The sequence below is a fragment of the Vigna unguiculata genome, chromosome 3, assembly GCF_037176805.1.
Source record: "Vigna unguiculata cultivar grain cowpea cultivar isolate G323 ecotype 2 chromosome 3, ASM3717680v1, whole genome shotgun sequence".
Classification (NCBI taxonomy): domain Eukaryota; kingdom Viridiplantae; phylum Streptophyta; class Magnoliopsida; order Fabales; family Fabaceae; genus Vigna; species Vigna unguiculata.
The window spans coordinates 11,898,159-11,906,521 of NC_140794.1; the positions used below are offsets into that span (position 1 = coordinate 11,898,159).

An 8,363-nucleotide genomic window follows, 5' to 3' on the forward strand; every position below is an offset into this window, starting at 1 on the left:
AATACTCTCAATTTAAATATTTAATAGCACAAACATTTAGTTTACTAGGTAATATAAAAAAAATTATTTACTTATTATTCTTATTATTAGTTTTTGTTTCATTTGAATAACTTTTTTATTTCACTAAAACATTTTTTTTATTTCTCAACCACTGAGTATATATGTTGATATTTGAAAAGTTTTCTTAGATCTCTAAGATATTTTTCAACTTATCATACCCTTAATTATATATTTGTTTTCCTTTGTGCGGTTTCTTTCGATAGTCTCTCAAATTGTTTGTAAACATTTGTTAATTTTTTAATATTTTTATTTCTTGTTTATTTTCATTATGTAGAATACTATTTCGATATATTTTATTTAATTATTTTTTATTTTTTATTTCTTGTTTTTTTCACTATAATTGTATAAATAACTTTTATTTACTACAATATAAAAATTTAATGTAATTGTCATTAATATTTTTTTATCACCATCCAACATAATTGAAGTTCAAAAGATACAAGATCTATGTTAAAATTTTATTATTATGATTATTATTTGTTCTTTGTATCATTTTGATTGAGTAATGTATTATAACTTTTATTAGTATATAAAAAAGAGATTCATTAGAATTTAAAAGATTGAAGTAAACAAACATTTAAAATATATTTTAATTTGAATATTTGTTTTCCTTTTATATTTTTTTAAAAATATTTTTAAATTTTATAAACTAGGTTTCATTAATGTTTGCAAATTTAATAAATATGTTGGTTCTCATGAAATTTTATTTGGTATTATAATCTAAAATGTACAAAATTATAATTTATTTTAAACTTTTATTATGATTATTATTTGTTCTTTTTATCATTTTGATCAAATGATGTATTATAACTTTTATTAGTGTATAAAAAAGAGATTCAATAGAATTTAAAAGATTGAAGTAAACAAACATTTAAAATATATTTTAATTTGTATATTTGTTTTTCGTTTATATTTTTAAAAAAATATTTTTAAATATTATCAACTAGGTTTCAATAATGTTTGTAAATTTAATAAATGTGTTGGTTCTCATGAAATTTTATTTGGTATTATAATCTAAAATACAAACAATTATAATTTATTTTAAACTTTTATTATGATTATTATTTGTTCTTTGTATCATTTTGATCAAATGATGTATTATAACTTTTATTAGTGTATAAAAAAGAGATTTATTAAAATTTAAAAGATTGAAGTAAACAAACATTTAAAATATCAATTATGTTCTTTGTATCATTTTGATCAAATAAAGTATTATAACTTTTATTAGTGTATAAAAAAGAGATTTATTAGAATTTAAAATACTGAAGTAAACAAACATTTAAAATATATTTTAATTTGAATATTTTTTATCTTTTATATTTTTTAAAAAATATTTTTAAATTTTATCAATTATGTTTCATTAATATTTGCAAATTTAATAATTGTTTTAGTTCTCATGAAATTTTATTTGGTATTATAATATAAAATGTAAACAATTATAATTTATTTTAAAGTATTTGATATTGAAGAAACAATCATCATTCTAATATTGAATATTTGATAATATTATGTTTCCTTTATCATAATTTTTTTATTATTTTATAAAAATTAATTAAAATTAATATTGAAGTAGTAAGAAAATGGGTATGGGTATAGGTACGAGATTATACCCGTTACCCGGTGGGGATGAGGATAGGTCAAAAGTTGAATACCCGTTGGGTTTGGGTATGGGGATGGGGATGGATTTTTTTTTACGGGGATGGGTATGGGATAGCGAAACCCGTGTCCGCCCCGCCCCGTTACCATCCCTATATTGCACCAACTCCACGAGGTTCTTGTGCAGTGTCATGTTCTCGTCGACCTCGCGTTGGAGCTGGGCGGTGCAGTGTCGTTTCGATGCCGCGTCGGATTTAAGTTGAGGATAGAGCTTTGAGCAGAAGACGTACTCGATCTGCGCAATGCGGTCCTTGGCGTCTTGAATTGAAGCGGCGAGGATGGTGCTGAGACTGCCGAAGTGGTGTGCGGCGCCGGAGTCGGTGAGAGGAAACCCTAACTTTAAAGACGGTGGGTCAGAAAGTTTTTTTTTTTAAATTCGTGATACCTATTAGGCCTCGGTTCCCTCCAGAACCAAGGCAGTAACCCTTGCATATGCCTCGGTTCATAACCGAGACATAAATAGATCTTTTTTACCTCGTCAGTATATGCCTCGGGTGTAAAACCGGAGCCAAAAGGTCAAAATAACCGCGGTCAAATCCCTTTCCTACACTAGAATATATATATATATATATATATATATATATATATATATATATATATATATATATATATATATATTCTTTAATTACAAAAGCTATTTTCCTTCCAATTTCAAAGGATTGAAGATTTAGGTGGGTCCCACAACTTTTTTCATCATTACCCTTTTAAGTACTATCAAACAATGAAAGAAAAGAAAAATTAATTATTTCCTTCCCATCCCGCTTTTTATTTCTTCCACTTTAGAATATGATTGATGTATTTTTCCTCATTCAATTGATATATGTGGACCAGGTTACATATAAACAGAACTAGAACAAAATGGAAAAGACAAAGACCTAAAGAGCAGCGATCCTTTCTGTGGTCACATCCCCGGGATAGGGAGGATATTGTTGTCCTTGTATATGAAATGCAATGACTTGTAGTGCAGATATTTGGAAAATTATCAGCACTAACTAAGAAAAATTGTTTCATTGCATGGAAAAAGTGAAATAAAAAGTTAAAGTACAATAATAGATTGTTTAGGTAGAGAGCTAACCATCCAGTTTGAGAAATTCGGTTCCAAGAAAAGCAACATCTTGGCGTGCACGAGCATCAAGCCTCATTATGCCTCTGACGAAACAAGTATTTAACAATTATTTTTTGCATCAAGACAAATTAATTTTTACTGTTATTTCTTGAATGAGAAATAGTTAATGGTGCAAATTAAACAACTACATGAACCGACAATTACATCAGAGCCCACAGTTAAGTGTGCTAGACATTCCATTCCATGCTACAATTCCACTTTGTAACTCCGGGTTTGCTCTAGTGTATATCCTTGTGTAAGAATTACACTATGAACCTGGTCCACCTATTATGAGTTTTTCTTAGAATTTTGTATGGAACAAATACTTGTTCGAAGGAGTCTTAGTTATGATGACATTGACAGAAACAAAATCATTTGATCTGCTGAGGACCACTTTAAAAGATTAAACCAAATGTATGTAATGTGAAGGATCATTGAAAAAATAAGGTAAATAATTTATAACTGATTTTCTATTGAGTTTGCTTACCTGGCTTTATGATATTGTTGGGTAACATGACCATGAACATGGCGGAGAAGCAAAAAACTATGTTTCCAAGCAATTCTAAACGGAAACCTAACCACGCATTGGAACTAAAGTTGTGGAAATCCATTAGCAAATTAGACTTTACCCGTTTAATGTTTTTTATCCAAAACTCCTGCTTTCTGAATGCGCGGATTGTCATGACCCCTGAAATGCTTTCAGAGAAATGGTGAATGACAAATGTTTTTGTAATTGAATCCAGACGAGTTAAGTCACGAGAGGAAGCAAGAAAATAACCCTGCAAAACCCAAAATTGAAAAATCAAACACATGAATTGTTGACATATACTGCATGAGTTTGTCTAAAGAGACTCCAGGTTATAATTCCATGTGACATTTAGAATAGCATACTATGAGCCTTCGAATTCTTACCCTACTTAGAATTCTCCCGGATGGAGTGGTGTCAAAGAAAGACATGGGGGCATGCAAGATGCTGTGGAGAATTTGAGAGAAGAATATATGTGCTGTCTTTAACCCCAGGATCATGAAAGAGTAGGATCTCAGCACAATCAAAAGAACTGAAACTACAACAATAATGGCGTAGATAGAAATAAACACAAAAGGATTGAAGAACTGTGCACGCTCTTCTGATGTTTCATAAGCCAACCAATAATCACTCGCTATCATAGAAGTTTGCCACAACACAGAAAGAATAATTACTCCTCCAATGCTCCACCACCCCAAAAACCTCAGTGTAGTAAAGTTTATAGATATGAAAGCTAACATTCCCAATTTCTCTTTCCTCTTCTTTGATGAATTTAGAACCTTCATTGTCAGACCTGGGCTCATCAAGAGGATTGATTTCACCATTTGCTTCTCTGTTATTAGAAGCTGCCTTCGGTGATTTCATTTGTTGGTTCAGATTTTCCCCAGGCATGACCGCACCTTGCTCCACAAGTTTCATAGATGTCTTATGTGTTGCAACAAGAGCACTAAAATCCATTCCAGAAGCAAGTAGATCATTGTACTTCCCTGATTGTACTATCGTTCCATCCCTCATCACCTTTTCACCAAACAAACATCTGTATTAGAAATTTAGAATCACTCACCAAGTTCGATTGGAGATTGACTTAGACAAAACATTAAAAGATCATAAAAAGGACTTGTCACTATAAGATCCACATTTTGTAGGAAGTCTACTTGGTGTGTTACAAGAATAATGGTCTTACCTTCAAGAGATCCCCTCACACATTCCAGCATAGAATTACTCTAATTTAAAATATGGCTATACTAGCAAGAAACTTGAACTAGCCAGTGGTCCAAAAAACATGAATTAGTATAACTTATAGAATTGTAGGAAACATATAAAGATATCAGATAATGACCTTGAATATTTCAGTGCCAGTATCTGCATCTACAACACTGAAAACATCATCAAGAAGATATATATCAGAATCTTGATACACAGCTCTGACAAGTTGTATGCGCTGCTTCTGACCACCACTTAGGTTGATGCCACACTCTCCAATCTCTGTCTGGTCACCATGCTCCATCATTTCCAAGTCTTTCTCCAAGCTACAAACTCTGATCACTTCATTGTACTTCTGCCTGTTCATTGGTAAGCCAAAGAGAATATTTTCCTCAATCGTCCCATTTTGAATCCAAGATGTTTGTGCAACATAAGTAGTACTCCCACAAACTTGAATCTTCCACCAAAACATACAGTCAGAAACGAACACCACCACATAAATTAGTGACTACATGGTACAGAAAATAATGTCCTCATTTCTAAACAAAAAATAAGTACATACCTTCCCAGAATTTTTATGCATCTCACCAAGAATTCAAGCAAGGAATGAAGATGTCCCCCTTATTAATCTCTAAATTAATGTTTTTCAAGTCTTGAAGCTGGTCATCATCATCCCAACTAAAGGTTCTGTCTCTGACCTGCACAACAATGCGTCCACCACACCTTTCCTCTCTCTCAACCGAATCATCCGATAATTCCGTGCTAGACATGTACCCATCTAACCGGCCAAGTGATACCAGCGATTATGAAAGAGATATCATACTCTGAGGAAACTATATAATAGGTTCCTACAAGATCTTAAACACACTTATGGTGGTGAAAACCGTGCCTGCATCAAGTCGAACTCTAAGCAAAAGCACGATACCAAACTTGAGAGTTATGGGGTGCTCCACAACACAATAAAAATGCTACAGATTGAGTGCATTAACTTGGAAACCCAGTCAATCTCAGACTTGCGAAAACCAAAAATTCTCCCATTGAAATGCTCTTCCCATGCTTGGAACTTGATGACACACATGTAATTAAGCAACTCATTCACTGCCTTCATCCTTGAATCGCGACACGTCATTGCATTAAGCTGGTAATGCTTGTTCCTTCTTTTAGCCACCACAACAAATGCAATGACACCAAGAAGTCCAACCATAGTCGTAACCACTGAGGCTCCCAAACAATTGTAAAGCAAAACTAAACCAATGCCAACTTGAATGGCATCATCCACACAGCATGTAGGAATCACAGGAATCGCACTCTGATTGCGATGCACGGTTAGCGTTGCTATTTGACATTGGAAAAATAAGAAGTGAGTTAGGGCAAGAGTAAACGAAATTGAAAGAAGAAAACGAAATGGAAATCAGTGACATCTAATACTATATACAATTCTAAACTAACAAATGGCAACTTTTTTAATATTTTAATATTTCTGAACTACTTATATTCAAATTTTACTTTCTACAAAAGGAAAATATGGTTACGTGTCAATTTCTCAGAATTTTAAAGATTAAAAATTAATTCAAAAATAAATTACTCTCACACTATTTTCTTCTGACTCTCCGTGTTCCACACACAATACCCCTTTCACATTCTCTTTCAAATCACTTCAGCTTTTTCTCTCTCTTTCTCACTCGCACACATCAAACCTCTTCAGCTTCCTCTCTTCCTCTCAACCTCTCAACTTTTCTTCTTCTCTCTTACTCCACCAGTGTTCGTCCTCCATCTACCTTACACCAATTTTTTTTCTTCTCAAACTTTATTCCTCGGTTGGATGGAATTTTTACTTTGAGATTCATGAGCACAGTGAGTAACACCAAAAAGGTAACAATTTTTCTGCATTTTTTCGTGTTCTAACATATTTAACAAAGTTTTTTTGTTGTATTTCTTGGTTGGATGATTTTTTTTGCTGACAGATCTACTTATTTTTGTTGTATTTTTGTGTTGGATGGATGTTTTGCACACCAGATCTACTTTTCTTTGTTGTATTTCTCTGTTCGATGGATGTTTTGCAGTCAGATTCACAAGCACAGTGAAGAACAGAAAAAAAAGGTAGCAACTTTTTTGCGTTTTTTCATTTTTCTACCATATTTGGATGAATGTTTTGCTCTCATATCTACTTATTTTTGTTGTATTTTTGTGTTGGATGAATCTTTTGCAATCAGATCTACTTTTCTTGGTTGTATTTTTTTGTTCGAGGATGTTTTGCTCTCAGATTCATGAGCACGACAAATAACACCAAAAAGGTAACAACTTTTTTGCTTCTTTGCGATTTTTGTTCTTCTGCCATATTTAAACACTTTTCTTTGTATTTCTTCTCTGCTGGATTAATGTTTTCTTGTGAGATTCATGAACACAGTGAAGAACACCAAAAAGGTAACAACTTTTCTTCTTCTCTGTGATTTTTTTGTTCTTCTACCATATGTAACTACTTTTCTTTGTAGTATTTTTCTGTTGGATGGATGTTTTGCAGTCAGATTCACAAGCATAATGAAGAACACAAAAAAAGGTAGCAACTTTTTTGCGTTTTTTCATTTTTCTACCATATTTGGATGAATGTTTTGCTCTCATATCTACTTATTTTTGTTGTATTTCTGTGTTGGATGAATGTTTTGCTATCAGATCTACTTTTCCTGGTTGTATTTTTCTATTCAAGGATGTTTTGCTCTCAGATTCATGAGCATGGCAAAGAACACCAAAAAGGTAACAACTTTTTTGCTTCTTTGCGATTTTTGTTCTTCTACCATATTTAAACACTTTTCTTTGTATTTCTTCTCTGCTGGATCAATGATTTCTTGTGACATTCATGAATACGGTGAAGAACACCAAAAAGGTAACAACTTTTCTTCTTCTCTGTGATTTTTTTGTTCTTCTACCATATGTAATTACTTTTCTTTGTAGTATTTTTCTGTTGGATGGATGTTCTGAAGTCAGATTCACAAGCACAGTGAAGAACACAAAAAAAGGTAGCAACTTTTTTGCGTTTTTTCATTTTTCTACCATATTTGGATGAATGTTTAGCTCTCATATCTACTTATTTTTGTTGTATTTCTGTGTTTGATGAATGTTTGGCTATTAGATCTACTTTTTCTGGTTGTATTTTTCTGTTCGAGGATGTTTTGCTCTCAGATTCATGAGCACAACAAAGAACACCAAAAAGGTAACAACTTTTTTGCTTCTTTGCGATTATTGTTCTTCTACCATATTTAAACACTTTTCTTTGTATTTCTTCTCTGCTGGATTAATGTTTTCTTGTGAGATTCATGAACACGGTGAAGAACACCAAAAAGGTAACAACTTTTCTTCTTCTCTGTGATTTTTTTGTTCTTCTACCATATGTAACTACTTTTCTTTGTAGTATTTTTCTATAGGATGGATGTTTTGCAGTCAGATTCACAAGCACAGTGAAGAACACAAAAAAAGGTAGCAACTTTTTTGCATTTTTTCGTTTTTCTACCATATTTGGATGAATGTTTTGCTCTCATATTTACTTATTTTTGTTGTATTTCTGTGTTGGATGAATGTTTTGCTATCAGATCTACTTTGATTCATGAACACGGCAAAGAACACCAAAAAGGTAACAACTTTTTTGCTTCTTTGCGATTTTTGTTCTTCTACCATATTTAAACACTTTTCTTTGTATTTCTTCTCTGCTGGATGAATGTTTTCTTGTGAGATTCATGAACACGGTGAAGAACACCAAAAAGGTATCAACTTTTCTTCTTCTCTGTGATTTCTTTGTTCTTCTACCATATGTAACTACTT

The 8,363-nt window shown here is 32.2% G+C and overlaps 1 pseudogene across 1 annotated transcript; it reads right to left on the reverse strand.

Moving 5' to 3' along the window:
• Positions 1-2,386: 2,386 nt before the first annotated feature.
• On the reverse strand, positions 2,387-5,837 carry LOC114175024 (ABC transporter C family member 14-like; annotated as a pseudogene). Its single transcript, XR_014994044.1, has 5 exons — positions 5,113-5,837; positions 4,687-5,007; positions 4,472-4,570; positions 3,734-4,364; positions 2,387-3,600 (listed from the first exon to the last, which is right to left on the reverse strand). The product of XR_014994044.1 is annotated as an ABC transporter C family member 14-like (transcript).
• Between the last annotated feature and the right edge of the window lie 2,526 nt (positions 5,838-8,363).